Source organism: Lycium barbarum, chromosome 6, assembly GCF_019175385.1.
Source record: "Lycium barbarum isolate Lr01 chromosome 6, ASM1917538v2, whole genome shotgun sequence".
NCBI classification, from domain to species: domain Eukaryota; kingdom Viridiplantae; phylum Streptophyta; class Magnoliopsida; order Solanales; family Solanaceae; genus Lycium; species Lycium barbarum.
In genome coordinates, this window is record NC_083342.1 from 24079025 (window position 1) to 24096520 (window position 17496).

The following is a 17496-nucleotide window of genomic DNA, read 5'->3' on the forward strand; positions in this document are numbered from 1 at the left end:
CTTAAGTCTAGATAGATGATCCGCAACTTGGTTTTCACAACCTCTTCGATCTTTGACCTCAAAGTCAAACTCTTGCAACAGCAAGACCCAACGAATCAACCTTGGTTTTGCATCTTTCTTCGTTATCAAGTATCTCAAAGCCGCATGATCTGTATGAACAATTACCTTGGATCCAAGTAGATAAGCCCGGAACTTCTCAAACGCATAGACAATGGCTAGAAGCTCTTGCTCGGTGACAGTGTAATTCATTTGAGCTCCATTGAGGGTCTTGCTAGCATAATAAATTGGGTGCATGATTTTGTTGTGCCTTTTCCCAAGTACCGCACCAATAGCAAAGCCGCTTGCATCACACATGAGCTCAAATGGCATTGACCAATCCGGAGATACAATAATTAGAGTGGAGGTGAGCATTTCCTTTAACTCATTAAATGCCTTAAGGCATTTCTCATCAAATGCAAACTTAGCTTCTTTTTCTAGAAGCTTACACATCGGGTTGACGATCTTGGAGAAATCTTTGATGAATCGCCGATAGAAACCGGCATGTCCCAAGAAACTGCGAACCCCATTACAGAGATTGGTGGAGGGAGCTTGGCTATTATATCAACTTTTGCTCGATCTACCTCAATGCCCTTCTCGGAAATCTTATGGCCTAGGACAATCCCTTCTGTCACCATGAAATGGCATTTCTCCCAATTAAGTACAAGGTTGGTTTCTTCACACCGCTTCAATACCCTACCGAGATTGGCAAGACATTCATCAAAGGAGTCACCAACAACAGAAAAATCATCCATGAAGACTTCCAAGAAATCTTCCACCATATCTGAGAAAATAGACATCATACACCGTTGGAAAGTAGTCGGGGCATTGCATAAGCCGAAAGGCATGCGGATGAAAGCAAAAGTTCCATAAAGACAGGTGAAGGTGGTCTTCTCTTGGTCCTCTAATGCAATGTTGATTTGGTTGTACCCCGAGTACCCATCCAAAAAGCAATAATAAGCTCTTCCAGCTAGCCGATCAAGCATTTGATCAATAAAAGGCATAGGGAAGTGGTCTTTGCAAGTTGCGGTGTTCAGCTTCCGGTAGTCCATACACACTCTCCATCTGGTGACTGTCCTTGTAGGGATCAGCTCATTCTTGGAGTTAGGTACAACAGTGATGCCCCCCTTTTTTGGCACACATTGCACCGGAATAACCCATGGACTGTTTGCAATTGGGTACACAACACCCGCATCCAACCACTTGATTATCTCTTTCTTCACCACTTCTTGCATAGGAGGGTTTAGCCTCCTTTGATGCTCGACACTTGATGAACTATCCTCCTCAAGCTCGATTCGATGTTCACAAATACCGGAAGGAATTCCCCTGATATCTGCGATAGTCCACCAACACTTCAAGCACCTTTTAAGTTTGGTCCTCACTTAACAAAGATGAGAGAATAACCGGTAAAGTATTATCTGGACCAAGAAAAGCATACTTCAAATGAGAGGGTAGTAGCTTGAGCTCAAGTTTTGAAGGCTCAATAATCGAAGGCTTAGCCGGAGGAGTGGTTCTTTTATCAAGATCAAGAGATAGTTTCTTCGGCTCATAAGAGTATGACCCCCGGCCAATGAGAGAATTAACTGTTTCAATATACCCCTGCATATCATCCGCCTCGAAGTTCACCAGGATAGCTGAAAGTGTCTCATCAAAAAGCTCTTCTTCTAACTGATGCTCCACCGCTTCGTCTATCTCATCGAATGAATCAATGACCGAAATGCTCTCATAAGCACTATGCAACTTTAACCCCTTGCTAGCTTGGAAGGTTACTTCTTCATTATTGACTCGGAATTTTATTTCATTCTTTTCCGAGTCCATTAGGGCTCTCCCGGTGGCAAGAAATGGACTTCGCAAAATAATTGGGACTTCTTTGTCAACCGCACAATCAAGGATGACAAAATCGGCCGGTAATAAGAATTCCCCCACTCTAACAAGGATATCATCAACAACCCCTACCGGTCTTTTGAACGCTAGGGTGCACTTCCTTCTCTCTCTCAACAACAATAGGCACTTCAATTGGTGCCTCTTTTCCTTCTTCAACCTCTTCTTCAATAACCTCATCAATGATTAGCTCAACAATGATAGGTTCAACCACTTTCTGATTTACCGCGTCAAGGACTTTTCCGATTCTAGTGGAAATAGCTTTGCATGTGGAAATGTGATCGCCTCCACTACCCCTTGGGTTCAGAATTGTGTCGCTAGGAAGGCCCCCTCTTTGCGGTGGATATTACTCACGAGAAAGATCTCTCATTTGTGATTCAAGTTTATGAATCGAAGCGGTGTGAGAGCCTACCACTTCGGTCAAATTTTCCATCTTCTTGTCACTCTTGTGCTGGTTGTCCAATATCTTTTCAAGCATAGATTCCATCCGAGAGGTCCCTTGATCATTGGAAGGACTTTCTCGCCAATTTTGAGAGTTAGCCGTACGACCCTTTGGCGGAACATAGGCATTGGAATTCCGATTACCATAATTGTTGTTGTTGTAATCCTTCCTGTCCGAACCACCATATTCATTTCGACCATATTGATTGCTTTGTTGTTGGGATCTCCATGGCTTTTGATAACCCCCTTGAGAGTGATCGATATAATTTGCATCCTCACGTTGTGGCTGCCCCTCTAGATAAGCTTCCTCTGAGACTTGGTACATTCCGGGAGTATGAGGTGGCATCTCCTCGATAACATTCACACTTTTAGCTTCTTTGTCCGTAAGCCTCTTTGACAACAAATCCACAGTGGTTTGCAATTGAGCGAAAGCATGATCTCGCTCATGATTTTCTTTGGCCACCGCGGCAGCAGAGGGGCTACCATATGACAGGACTTCACTATCACTCGAGTGCCAAGCTTGATTATGGGTGGTGAGCTTGTCCAGCAAACGGGTGATAACTATAAATGATTTGTCCATAAAGCATCCTCCTGCGGCTATATTGACGACAATCTGGTTCATTGTATCCAAACCCTTGTAGAATTTTTCCGTGAGGATAGCATCCGGAAATCCATGAGTTGGAGATTGAGCTAGATAATACTTGAAATGCTCCCACGCCGAATATAATTGTTCCCCCGGAAGTTGCTTGAACTCAAATATCTTGTCTCTAAGCTCAGCCTTTTTGCTTGGCGGGAACCATTTTTTTAAAAATGTATTTGCTAACTCATTCCAAGTATGAATAGAATTGCTTGGAAGTTTTTCATACCATTCCCTGGCTTGACCAGCCAAGGAATATTTAAAGACCCTTAACCGAAGTGCATCGGCAGAAACAGCTCCTTGAGATTGTTGAGCACATACATGCAAGAAGTTCTTCAAATGACGAAGTGGACAATCCTCCGAAGAATTTCGGAAATAACCTTCAAGTTTCAGCAGTTGATAGATAGAACTATCAATCTTGAAGGTAGCATTTCCAGTTCTAGGAGGAACCACAACAGAAGCATAATCCGCTTCATTTATGAATTCCGCAAATATATTTTCATCATCATCCTCTTCTGGAGCAGGTGGGTGGGTTCACTTGGAGTCCACCTTGGCGATTCGGTCTTCCAGCCATGTTCACCTGGTTCACCACAACAGCAAACGAGGTGTGATGGAATAGAAAAAGTTGTAAAGAAGAGTTCACAACAATCAGTAATTTCTAAGCCGTATTCCCCGGCAACGGCGCCAAAATTTGATACGCTCAAATTACACCTGTTAATGGCGTAAAACAGACGTTGTCAAATATAGTAACCCAAACAAGGTTGGGGTCGAATCCCACAGGGAATATGGACAGAAAAAGGTACTAATTATATGCGATACTCGTCTTTAAAGGCTTTAATCCTATTCCTAGCATCTTAAAAAGTAGATTTGGTTTGTATTCGCTACTTTGAAGTAATTGAAATTTGTTTAGATTGGAAGAACCAAAGTTGTGTCACCGCAATGATTAGATGTTATGCTATTGGTGTCAATATGATATATTTCTAATGGGTCGCGATTATGCATGCACTTAATCTCTAATACACTTTCGAATATTTCCCAATAGTTAGAAAGTATTTCTTTTCATGATTTTCCCAAATGCATAAAAGTTATAAATAAGGTTGATTAAATATGTCAAGTATAACTCATCTTATTCCTAAGCGAGTTCATTAAACGAGGGTTAGCGCCCCGAGTCCTTGTTATATTATTTCAAATCACACCCTAGTTCATCTTTCCAAATAAACTAGGGTTGGTGCATGAACAAATGTTTGCAACCATTTGTAGAACAATGAATAAGAAAAATAATAAAATACATCACATCCCATTATATATATACAATGTTAGATACCCATTACATAGCACCCATCATTTTGGCTCCACAACTCTGATTAAAGAGACTACTCACACATTTTGGTCTCAAAAGTGGTAAGCAATAAATGAGACATAAAGCTTACAAATGTAATAAAGATGGTGGAATATAGAATCTTGTGTCTTCACTAAACTCCAAAGGGAGAGTATTCAATGCTCACCAACCAATGGGACTTTTTAGTTGAGTATCATAAAAGCTGAATCAAGAAATGACCTAAAATATTCTTTAAATAGGCTCCAAAAACGCACAGCAAAAGCTGAAAAAATTGCCCCCGATAGCAAGATCGACGGACCGTCGATCGTTCGACGATCCGTCGATTTCTTCGTCTTTTGTAATCTTCAGCCCTGTGTGCCATTCGACGGTGTCGTCGACCAGTTCGACACTTCGTCGAGTAATCCGACTTTTTCTCCTCTGTTGAGAGGTCCTGCTTGACGACACAAACGACGAACCGTCGATCTGTTCGACGCTTCGTCGATGCCTCCGTCCTTTGTCGTCTTCAACTTTGTCCTCTCTGGAAAATTATGCTTTTTGACGATTCAAAGGATGGTTCGTCGATTGATCGACGAACCGTCGATTCTCATTTCTGGCCAATTCTTCTGTTGTTCTTTGCTTTTTGCTTTTGGGCCACTGTTTTCCTAAAACACAACAAAAACATATTAAAGAGAACCAGACTTACTAGAAAACAGCCATAATTCATAGTAAAAAGGCGTCGAATGTGCCACCAATCCGCGGCACATCAGTAAACTTCCAAATGACCCAAAAGAGTGAAGAGCACTTCCTACAAAGGCGGCCAGATATTGCATAGTTGATGGTCATCGTTATAGAAGAACCTTTTATGGTCCTTTGGCGAGATGTTTGGGTCCCAGAGAAATAGATTACTTGATCGTGAAGTACACGAAGGGCATTATGGTAATCATTCTGGGGCGGAGTTATTAGTTCAAAAATTAATTAGAGCTGGATATTACTGGTCGAAAATGGAGGAAGGCGAGAAAAATTTCATCCAGAAATGTGATGAGTGTCAAAGGCATGCTCACATGATTCATCAGCCGACGAAATTGTTACATCTGGTTGTTTCACCATGGCCTTTCATGAAATGGGGGATGAACATCGTGGGGCTGTTACCAACAGTCCCCGGATAGGTAAAATTCATTTTAATTATGATTGATTATTTCTCTAAATGGATTGAAGCAGGAACTTTTAAGAATATTAGAGAAAAAGAGGTCATAGATTTTATTTGGGATCATATCATTTGTCGATTCAGAATACCGAAGGAGATCACTTGAGATCATGGGCCGATGTTCGTTGGTAGAAAGATTACGGAATTCCTCGACGGTTTGAAAATTAAAAGGATCGTTTCTACCCCATATCACCCAAGCGCAAAATGGTCAGGCCGAACCAATGAATAAGACAATCATTCAGAATTTGAAGAAAAGGCTGACATCACTAAAAGGCAAGTGGAGAGACACTTTACTGGAGGTATTATGGGCATATAGAACAACGTCGAAGACAAGCACTGGAGACTCCGTTTTCCCTAATCTATGGCACGGGAAGTATTAATCCCAGTAGAAGTGGGAGAACCAAGTTTGAGATTCAGTTATACAACTGAAGAAACAAATAACGAAGCTATGGCAGTTAAATTGGATCTAACGGAAGAACATCGTGAGAAGGCATTCTTACGAGTGGTGGCTCAAAAGCAAAGACTGGAGAAATATTACAATCGAAGAACAAATCTTCGACATTTTCAAGTATGGGACTTGGTCCTCCGAAAAGTGAATTCCAATAATAAAAATCCTAACGAAGGGAAATTAAGCCCAATTTGGGAAGGACCTTATAAAATATCAGGAATCACAGGGAAATGTTTGTACCAATTGGAAGCTGAAGACAGTCGAAAGCTTCCAACAATTGGAATATCAGTCACTTGAAACGATACTATTTCTGGAGAAGAGGTATGTTTTTTACTTTAAGTTAGGACACGTTAAGTTGTTTTTAAGATTTTGCAGGGAAATTGCTAGAGGTTCGAAGTAAAGCCCTGGAGTGAGGACAAAAAACACATGTTGCACTCTTTTTCCGTTAGATAGGTTTTTGTCGAGGTTTTTAATGAGGCAACGATGTAAAGCATGTTACTATAAGGGAATGTTGGGAACTGCCCGATAGTCTATCAAAGTATTTGACTTTTCATACTTCAAACACCAACACTAGGGGGGATACTCTCAGTTAGAATTGTTTCAAAGTTGTGTCGAAAGGTTAGAAGTTCGAATTTTTTCTGAAATTCTTTTTCCAAATGTAAAGGGAAGGAAAGATCGAATGAATCTAACCTCGATGCTACCTTTTTGTTGTAAAGGCACAAAGGTCAAATGAACCTTATCTGAAAACTCACAAAGTATGAATGAATGATGATCCGAATTGTTTCCTCCGAATGTTTGTATCAATTTCTATTTACTCGAAGTTATTATGAAGATTATCAAGTCTCTGACTAGAGACTTTTATCATGAAAAGAGGTCAGAATAGAATCCGAATCTTTCTTTTAAAAGGTGTTTTACTGTCCGAAAAATCAAGAGTAAATTTTATAATGCCCGAAATGAAAAAGAGACGTCTTGTTCATAAGCATAAATAAAGGCCCATTTCATTTATCTAATTAAAAGACTTATAAGTTAAAGAAAGAAATTGCCTCGTGAATATATCTAAGTAAGATAGCAAATGTAGCAAAGTCGAAAGATGAATAAAAGTCAATTGTAATAAGAAGAAACTTAGATCAATTCATTCATAAAAAGACCAAAATGGTCTGGAAAAAGTACAAAAAAAAAACATAAACAATCATGCGAATCACTCAAATTCGGAGTTTGAACCTTCAGGTCAGCATTTTCGTGGTCATCTTCAGAGCTCTCAGCAGCAGACATCCGTTGATAGGCTTGGACCTCAAGTTTTTTGGCTTCAATAATTTTTGCATCCCAGATTTCAAGACCACTTCGAGTTTGTTCTAGGGTATACCTGTGAACATTCCACTTGGTGTATTCGGCCTTTAAAATGGATCGAGCTTTTTCAGCTTTCAAGTCAACAAGATTCTTGTCTAGGCAAGTTGAAATCTCTTCCTTTTTCTGAATGAAAGAGTCAAGATCAGATTTCAGCCTATCAATAATGTTAGTTTGTTGGCAGTTCTCAGCTTGGGACTGCTGCAAGCTTTGTTCAAAATCCTGACTAGTAGCAGTTAACTTGGATGACCATTCTTCATCAATTACGGAGAGCTCATTGTTGAGTAGATCAACCTCAGCAGAGAGAAAAGCTTCATTCTTTTTCTTGAAATCCAGAACCTCCTCTGTGAATTCAAGTTCCTGTCGGAGGTCCTCGAGGTCTTTGAAAAGCCAATCAGCTTCTTTTTCTATAGTGGTTTTTTCATCTTGAGCTCGTTCAAGATCCTCCATAGCTTGGGAATAATCATTCTTGAACTTGGTCAATTATGCTTTTACTGAGGGAAGTTCCCCTGCAGATTGATTATCTTTTCGCTTGAGCACTTTCTTCAGATGAAGAATTTCCCTCTCTTAGGCATCCAGTTGAGCCTTCAAATCATCATTCGCTTTGAGGCAAAGGCGAAGGCCTTCCCCGGTCAAAATAGACGCCTGTTAGAGAAGATGATTAGAGAAATACGCAGAAGTAACCCGAGGAAATTTGAAAACTTACCCGGTTTGATGCATGCATTCCTTCGTTAATTAGGCACTTCCAAGTGACTCCACTCATCTTTTCCTTGTCATATTCTGATATCAAGGGTTTTAAATAACTAGCGACTCCAACCGGACGACACCGAAAATTTGTACCTTCAAAGAGGGAAATAATTGTTGTTCGGTCGAGTCGGGTCCGCACTTGGAGCCGGAAAGACATTCACCATACTGGTACGAGAAGAGGTGTGGTTCCTTGGCTCTCTTGAAGATGAAATTTTGGCTTGAGGAATTAGAAAATGTTCGAAACCCGAGGCACTCACAAAAGGCACCGGGTTCCCGATAGTTCTGATTTCCTCAGAAGATTTTGTCTAGGTCATCAAGACCAATTGATGGGATTGGAGCAGTTGCCGGAACAACAATTGAAACAGCTGCCTGAACAATTGTTGAAACGGGTGCTGGAGCAGGCGTTTGAGAAGAAGAGGCCCTTACCCTCTTAGGTGGGAGATCATCTTGAGTTTTCTCCCAATCAATAGCTACAACGACTACAGGATCTTGTGTGGAAAGTGGCACAACGCCATCAGTAGGGGGAGCCTCAATTGCTTCGGCAAGCTCACTTGCTGCTGCAGCAGTCTCGAGGAGAACAGTTGTCCGCGATTTTCTCTTCCTCTTTAGAGCCGAAGGAGATGATAGTGCAGGTGGAGGTTTAGTAGTTCGTTTCCCTGGGATTGCAGCTTGAGAAATTAGAAGGGAAGAAGTTTCCTGATCCAGTTCAGGGTCATTCATTACCCTCGGAATAGAGGACCCCTTCGGAAGGCCTGATAAGCAAAATAAAATAATGTAAAAAAAAAGAGTACTCTTCCGATTCAAACTAACCGTGATTTGTAGCCTTTCATCGGTCGTTGGAAATAACTTTCCAATTGCAAGTTGCCTAGGTTGATATAACCAAAATGGCTTGAACCCACTCATGAAGATTTATGATGGTCGCGGGAGTCCAAGCAGTAGCTGCAAAGAAAGAAAGAATTAAATTAAAAAAAATACATATATGTGTATATGATAAAACAAGGCAGGTTACTTACGAGATAAGTTCCGTGCCTCCGGAAAAGGCATATGGTCTGACAGAATAATCTCGGCGTTAGGGACTGCTACGAAGCATTCTGTCCAGCCCCGGTCATAGTCTTCATCGAGGCTAGCAATAATGGGGTTTTTCCCCGGTTTCAAAAGTCGAATTACATCACCATGAAAAAATGTGTGGGTATGCAAACAGATTAAATGATCCAAAGTAAAAGGAAACTTAGCTTCCGTTGGTAAACATGAAGCCATACAATTAGCCTCCACACAGATGGACCAACTTGTGCTAGACACACGTTGCAGGTACGGCACAAGTCCAAAACTATGGAGTCAATTGGAGGTTCAAATTTGAGAGTGAAGGGGTAAGTATAAACATTGGAAAAACTTGGTCGGGGAGTGAGAAGGGAATCACCTTCCGATGGGAAAATAATTTGAGAAATTATTCTTCCAAAACTCAGTGGGTGATTAGTAGTGGAGTCATCTTCCGATGGAACTCTTCCCCAACCACAGTCCTCTCAGACATGATCCTCAAAATCGCGTGTAATGAAAGAAGGATAGGCTTCTACCATCGCCCCTAGATCACCTTTTGTGGTTGCTTTGCTAACAGCAAATTCCTTAGAGAAATTGAATGATGACGGGAGCATGTTGAAGGCCTTGGGCTTTGAAACTTCAATGGCTCTAACTGCCGTTGACGGAGAAGAAGGAGGAGGAGAAGAATTTCTCGCCAAAGTTGAAGCGGCACGAGTGTTTTTCTTAGCATTCTTTGCCATAATAAAAATTCAGGGGATAAATTTCGGCAAATGGTGGTGAACGGAAATACGTTTACGATGAGAGTAAACCGGAAATTTTCTGGAGAGTTGAAAATTTAAGTTTGAAAGCAAAGTGATGAGAGTGAAGTGGTGGAGAAGTTTTATAGTGGAAGTAATCATCATTACGATGACGCTTCGGTAACTTGCACCGCCTCAACTTGTCAGTCATAATTTGACACGTGTTCTAAGTCACAGTGTGACAAGACATACCTCAGAACATGGAGAAGTGGAAACGTTTTGATTTCCCACTTATTTCGAAAGTTTTTACTTTTGAAAAAAGTAATTTCCAAGAGAAGTTAACAAAGTGGTTATCTCGACTTATTATTGATTCAACGTAATTAGTTCCAAAGAATTTGTGCATAGCAAATCATAATCGGATTAAAATAAAACAACAAAACGAACATATATATATATATATATATATATATATATATATATATATATAATTCGTGAAGAAGTTTGATAACAAAATGGCAGGTCATACAAATTCGACCCAAATCTATTGGCAAATTCAAGTTAAATATCCGGTTAAATTAACCGAACAAAATATGATTAGAATCAAAATAACTTTTCAGAAAATTTAAAACAATAAAAGGAAAATCCTGTGGGGCATTGTCAACTTTCCGAGGTGTCTCGAGGTCTTTTTCTTTTGGCTTGTCAGCTTCGAAACCCTCAATATCTTCAAAGGCCATTTCAACAGCCTCCAAATAATTCACTGCCTCAAGGAGTGATGAAGGAAGATCGAACCCCGGGATACTAGCTTCCTTTAAATTCTCTTTTCGCATCTCGAGAATGGCTAAATCACACCTAAGACGTAATTTTTTTGCATCGAACCTTGAAATGATCACGGGAAATTTCAACATTGATAAGCTGCTCCAGAATGTTGGTTAGATCTTCCTCTAACTTAGCAGCTTTGCTTGGGAGACTCACGTAGGAAGAGGTTGAGGCTTGAAGAGAATTCTCCTGGTCTCTCAGTGAGCCAGTTGCATGGCTCAGGCGCATTCTTAAAGAAGCTTGAAGAGAATCGGAGTCTCGAATCTCGAACTATAGTTTCTCTATTTCAGCCTTGAGACGTTTATTTTCCTCTCAAAGATTTACTTCCCATTGAGAGGAAACAAAAGAACGTGTAGAGCTAGCAGCAGCATGGCCCTGAGATAGGTTAAAAGATTAAAAATTGTGGAAATTAATGAAGAATGCATTCGAAAGGGAAAACGTCTACCTGAAGGAGTAATGCATTCGAAAGGGAAAACGTCTACCTGAAGGAGTAATGCATTCGAAAGGGAAAACGTCTACCTAAAGGAGTTAGTCGACCAAATAAGTCAAGGTTGACTCCAGGTAGACGGAAGAAGATTCTAGTTGAGGGGATGATCCCGAAGAGTCCACTCTATTTGGAGAACTAAAACTCTTTGAAATCAATTTTTCTACTGCAAGAACCGGTGCAATAGAGTGAAGATAAGTATATGGAACATGGTGCCCCTTGGATGGTTTCTCAAACACCTTAATAACGCGACCGAGCGTTGGTTTCTTAGGTTTGTTGGCATGTGTTTGTTCATCATCGTCAATGATGATCATTATAGGTCGAACCTCCGGTTTGATTTTACTCCGAGTTTCTGTAAACAGACGTCGGCTACGAACTTGGGAACCAATACTTATCGGAGAAACGAAAGCTTCTTTTGTCTTGCATTTCCGACAGAAGGAAGCAACACTGATAATGTTATCCAAGGCGACTATTCAAGACGGAATTCTCTTGGAAGTCGACCTTTTAAAAAGAAGACCTGAGGAAAGAAATGTTAAGAAGCACAGAAAAAATTGCAAAGGACTCAAAACAATGTTGTTAACTTGCCATAATTTTTGCCTTTCCACCATTTGGAGGTCATACTCTTCCATGATCGGATTAAATTGTGAGATACTACAACAACCCATTCAAGAATTCCAATCAAAAGTTCCGGTTCAATAGAGACCACTGTGGAAAGAATAAAAGCATTGAATAAAAGTAACAAGAAGATTATATTATGCAATCAAAGAAGGAAGATGTAACACCTCGTGCATTCGGGCTAAGATTTGACTCGTAAGATGGGGGTATAATGCATCCAATATGAGTAGTGTGGAAATGGTATTTGAAGCCCAATCAAGATATCAGAAGAGTCCTTGGGCAAAGTAAAGTCGGAAGCTACCCTACGGAGCGTGTTTTCAAGTGAGTTTGTACCAGGTCTCACTTAAAGTGAGTATACGGAAAAATATATATGGAATTTGGAAAAACATCCTTTTGAATGTTGTAGATCTTTGAAATACCTTTCCAATGGTATATTATGGAGGTCAAACAGACATCTGTACGAAGAGTTATGCCCATTTATTACTAAAACAGTGTTATGTCGATTTATGGCAGAATTTATGGGTCGTAAATTTGGGTCGTAAAATTGTCCAAAAAATCCAGCAAATTGTTACAAATTTAGGGTAGGATTCACAGTCCATAAATTTGATTTATGGGCAGTAAAATGGGCCTAAAGTGAGCGTAAAACAGATCTGATAGCAACTTTAAAACTTCGTTTTAAGGCTTTTTCACTTCATTCTTCACATCCCTAAGCCCTAGAATGACCATTCTCTCTTCTCCTCATCCTCATACATCAAGGTAAGTCCCTCCCATGTATTCTCAAGTGAATTTTAATGATTATACATGAATTCTAAGTGAAATCTTATGTTAACAACCTAGGGTTTCAAGAAACCCCATCTCAAGGTTCAAGATTAAAGATTTTGGAATTCTTCTTCAAAGTTCTGATTTTTATTACAAGTTTGGAATATTACCAGGTATGTAGGGTTTCTATCCACGTGTGGAAACAACTTTGTTCTTTCCCACGCCACGTTCCTCCGTGATTATACAAGAGTTCACCAAAACTAGGGTTTAGACATGTTCATGATAGCCCTAAGTCTACATACCATGATGTACCATGTTTCTATACGTAGTTTGTTATTGGGTTCTTGATATTCCATTTTGGTTATTGAGAATCTGTTTGTAATTCATGAAAAACCCATCATTTGCATGCCATGGGTTCTTACATACAAGTTATTAATTAATATGTTTATTTTCATGAAACACACCATGTTTACACGTTTTCATACAAGTATATTATGTAACTACATCCATGTATAATGCAAGTCATGTTTTATGAAAAACCATGGGCTCAGATGTCACCTATATTATGTTCATGCTTTTGGGAGTTGCACAAATTACCGAGAAGGCTTTAATAGCCTGAAACTACGCTAGCCACCGTAGGATAAAGATCGCTCCGCCCATGTTTAGGACGATTCCTTCATACTTTATTGATTGGATCCTTTCATGCTATGTTTATATCTTATACCCCTGGTAAGGTAGAAGAGCCCTGCGGGTTGGGTCAGGTCGGGTCGAGTCGGGTACCAGACTCCACGTACCCACGTGGTGATTCATGTTGTCGGTTATATTTATGCGCTCCCCACTTAAAATGTTTTTACTCATGTTATATATATATATATATATATATATATATATATATATATATATATATATATATATATATATTCATTTTCATGACCAGGTTTCAGTTTCAGCTCTCATCATATTATTTCATGTGGCATGTTTATTTCATTCAGTTGTTTTACATACCAGTACATTCAATATGATGACATCCCTTTTTTATTGTCCGGGGGCCTGCATTTCCCGATGTAGGTACAGATTTATAGGACGACGCATCTGCTCAGTAGGATCATCCACGTATCAGCTTTTGGTGAGCCCTATCTTTTTTGGGGTTTAGTCATTAGTTACATTTATGTCAGTTATGTAGTTAAGGTATGCTGGGGGCCTTGTCTCAGCAAGTATGCTCTACAGTTCAGGTTCATGATAGAGGTTTCATAGACTAGTCAGTTATGTTATGTCAGATATTCGGAGTCGTCTAGCCATTTTGGCTCATTATTATTATGTTTATTTAGACTATTCCGCATTATGATATTATGATATTTTCATACTTATGATTTATGGTCCCACGCTTTACTTAAATTATGCATGTTCGTCGGTTATTCTGTATTAGTTCATGCCCATGTTGATTCAGCAAGCCATGTGATTCGCTCGGTCACATACAGTAAGGCACCGAGTGCCATGTTACGTCCAGGCCATGGTTTGGGGTGTGAAAAAGCTTGGTATCAGAGCACTAGGTTCAAGTGTCTTAGGGAGTCTATGAAACCATATCCAGTGGGGTCACTTTTATATGTGTGAGAGCCCCACACATATAAATAGTTGACCACCAAGACATTCAGGATTGTCTCACTTCTTTCATACTCTAGAATGTGGAGTTAGAGCAGTACTTTTAGGAATTCTTCTAACTCATGCGAATTATGTATTTCAGAAAATGGCTCCGGAAAGAAAGTACAACAAAAGGAATACAGCTACTAGCTAAAGGGCTACCGCTGATGCAGCTACAGAAGGGAACACTCAAGCTCAGACAACTGCCCCAGCTAATGCTACAGCTACACCTCCTAATGCTTCGGACATGAATGTTAGGGGAGCTATTCAGTTGCTCACCCAGATTGTGGTTAATAAGGCTCAACGTCATGAAACGACTCCTAGCGTCAATGCTAGTGGAGGATCTACTAATTCCAGGACTCAGGAATTCATGCGGATGAAACCTTCAGTGTTCACAGGGACTAAGGCAGAGGAGGATCCGTAGAACTATGTAGATGGGCTACAGAAGGTCTTCCACATTATGCATGCTACTAAGATAGAAGCAGCAGAGTTTGGTGCTTTTCAGTTACAGAATGTGGCCCATATCTGGTATGAGTCATGAGAACAATCCCGAGGGGAAAATACACTTCCTGCTACTTGGAATGAGTTTGCAGATGCTTTTCTTGACCACTTCATGCTAATCGAGGTCAAGGAAGCAAAGGCTATCGAGTTCGAGAGGCTAAGGCAGAATAACATGACAGTCCAAGAATATTATCACAAATTCATTTCGGTGGCCAAGCATGCTCCCCATATAGTTCCCAATATAAGAGTCGTAGTTAGGAGATTTGTGCTTGGACTCAAATCTGATTTGCACGGTGATGCAAATACGGCTGCTCAGAGCAAAAACATGACTATTGCTAAGATGGTTACTTTTGTGCAAGGTAATGAGGACCAAATGAAAGAAGAAGAACATGGATGGGGGAGGTGGAGGCAGAAAGTTCTTTAAGAACAGGTCATCAGGACCCGCTCCATCAGCAGCCAGTGCCCCAGTCCCAAAGTTCAGGAATGATCAGAAGAGACAGAATTCCAGGACGGCTTACTCTTATTCTCAGGCTAGTGTGGGTCAGAAGACCTATGACATTCCAGTTTGCAGCAAGTGTGGTAACAGACTTCGCATGGGTATGGATGTTTGCTATAGGTGTGGCCAGCAGGGCCATTTTCAAAGAGATTGTCTGTTAGCTAGACAAGGTACCGGAGGTAATATGGCCCAGTCCACAAATTCAGCAGCTCCTCGTAATTCTCAAGCCCAACAGGAGCGTGGAGCCGCAAAGTCCGGAAAGAAAGGAAGTGGTCAAAACTGTTTGTACGCGTTGGCAGGTTGCCAAGATACAGAGGCACAAGCAAATGTTGTCATAGGTACACTAACAGTTTTCACTTTTGACGTCAATGCCCTTATTGACCCAGGATCCACATTATCTTACGTAGCCCCATTTATTGCTAAGAAATTTGGGATTGAACCAGAAAATTTGCATGAACCCTTTGAGGTGTCCACCTCAGTTGGGGACTCAGTTATAGCTAGGCGTATTTATAGGGGTTGCCCAGTTTTACTCTATCACCGCAGAACCATAGCTGACTTAGCAGAGTTGGAGATGGTAGACTTTGATGTAGTCATGGGTATAGATTGGTTATCTTCATGTTATGCCACAACAGGTTGTAGGACCAAAACAATAAGATCTGAATTTCCTAATTAACCAGTCATAAAATGGAAGGGTAATTCAGTGGTACCCAGGGGTAGATTTATTGCCTATCTTAAGGCCAGAAAGATGATTTCTAAGGGGTATATCTATCACCTAGTTCAAGTTAGGGATTCAGATACCTAAACTCCAACTCTCCAGTCCGTACCAGTCGTTAATGAATTTCCATAGGTCTTTTCCGAAGATCTTCCCGGAGTCCCTCCTGACAGGGAGATTGACTTTGGAATTGATCTACTTTCCGACACTCAGCCGATATCTATTCCGCCATACAGAATGGCTCCATCAGAGTTAAAAGAGTTAAAAGCCCATTTAAAAGATCTCCTTGATAAGAGATTTATTAGGCCTAGTGTTTCACCTTAGGGTGTGCCAGTCTTGTTCGTCCGAAAGAAAGATGGTTCCTTACGCATGTGCATTGACTACCGCCAGTTGAACAAAGTCACCATTAAGAAAATATACCCTCTCCTTAAAATAGATGACTTATTGACCAACTACATGGTGCCCAATGTTATTCCAAGATTGACCTCAAATCAGGCTACCATCAGTTAAAGGTTAAGGAAGTTGATATTTCGAAGACCGCTTTCAAAATATTTCGAAGACCGCTTTCAAAATATGGTTTTCAAGCCGTATCTTGATTTATTCATCATTGTATTTATTGATGATATTATGGTATATTTGTGTAGTGAGACTGATCGTGCAGAACATCTTAGAATAGTGTTGTAAACTCTTAAAGATCGCGAACTTTTTGTAAAATTCTCGAAGTGTTAGTTTTGGCTTAAGTCAGTGGTATTTGTAGGCCATGTAATTTCGGGTGAAGGTGTGAAGGTTGACTCTCAGAAAATAGATGTCGTAAGAATTGGCCCAGACCCACTTCAGTTTATGATATAAGGAGTTTCTTGGGTCTGGCGGGTTATTATAGACATTTTTTGGAGGGGTTTTCCTCTATTTCTTCCCCGTTGACTAAGTTGACTCAGAAAAAGGTTAAGTTTCAGTGGTTAGATGCTTGGGAGCAAAGCTTTGAAGAGTTGAAAAAGAGATTGGCTTCTGCTCTAGTTTTGACGCTACCAGAGGGAACTGAAGGGTTCATTGTATATTGTGATGCTTCGGGAATTGGTCTCGGATGTGTCATAATACAGCATGGTAAGGTTGTAGCTTATGCATCTCGTCAGCTTAAGACTCATGAAAAGAATTATCTGACTCATGACTTAGAGTTGGCAGCCGTGATTTTTTCGTTTAAGATATGGCATCATTATTTGTATGGGGTGCATGTTGATATTTTCACTGATCATGAAAGCTTGTAGTATATTTTCAAGCAAAGAGAGTTGAATCTTAGGCAAAGAAGATGGCATTGCTAAAGGATTATGATGTGGATATTCTCTACCACCCAGTGAAAGCGAATGTAGTAGACGATGCTCTTAGTCGGCGTTCCATGGGAAGTTTAGCTTACGTTGAGGCAGATAAAAGAACTATGACCAAGGAATTTCACCGTTTAGCTAATCTAGGAGTTCGACTCTTGAACTTCGAAGATGGTGGTGTTGTTGTCCAGAACAGGGCTTATTCCTCCTTAGTGGCTGAAGTAAAGGAGAAGCAGTTTGATGATCCCTTTTTACTGCAACTGAAAGAGGGGATTCACAAGCATAAGAAAACAGCTTTCGAACAAGGGGAGATGATGGTACTTTAAGGTAC

At 40.4% G+C, this 17496-nt stretch overlaps 1 non-coding gene across 1 annotated transcript; it reads left to right on the forward strand.

Annotated features, from left to right (window-relative positions):
• The first annotated feature begins 3026 nt into the window (after positions 1-3026).
• LOC132600991 (small nucleolar RNA R71) lies at positions 3027-3133 on the forward strand. The gene has a single exon (XR_009567445.1). It is a non-coding gene; the product is annotated as a small nucleolar RNA R71 (small nucleolar RNA).
• Positions 3134-17496: the final 14363 nt, after the last annotated feature.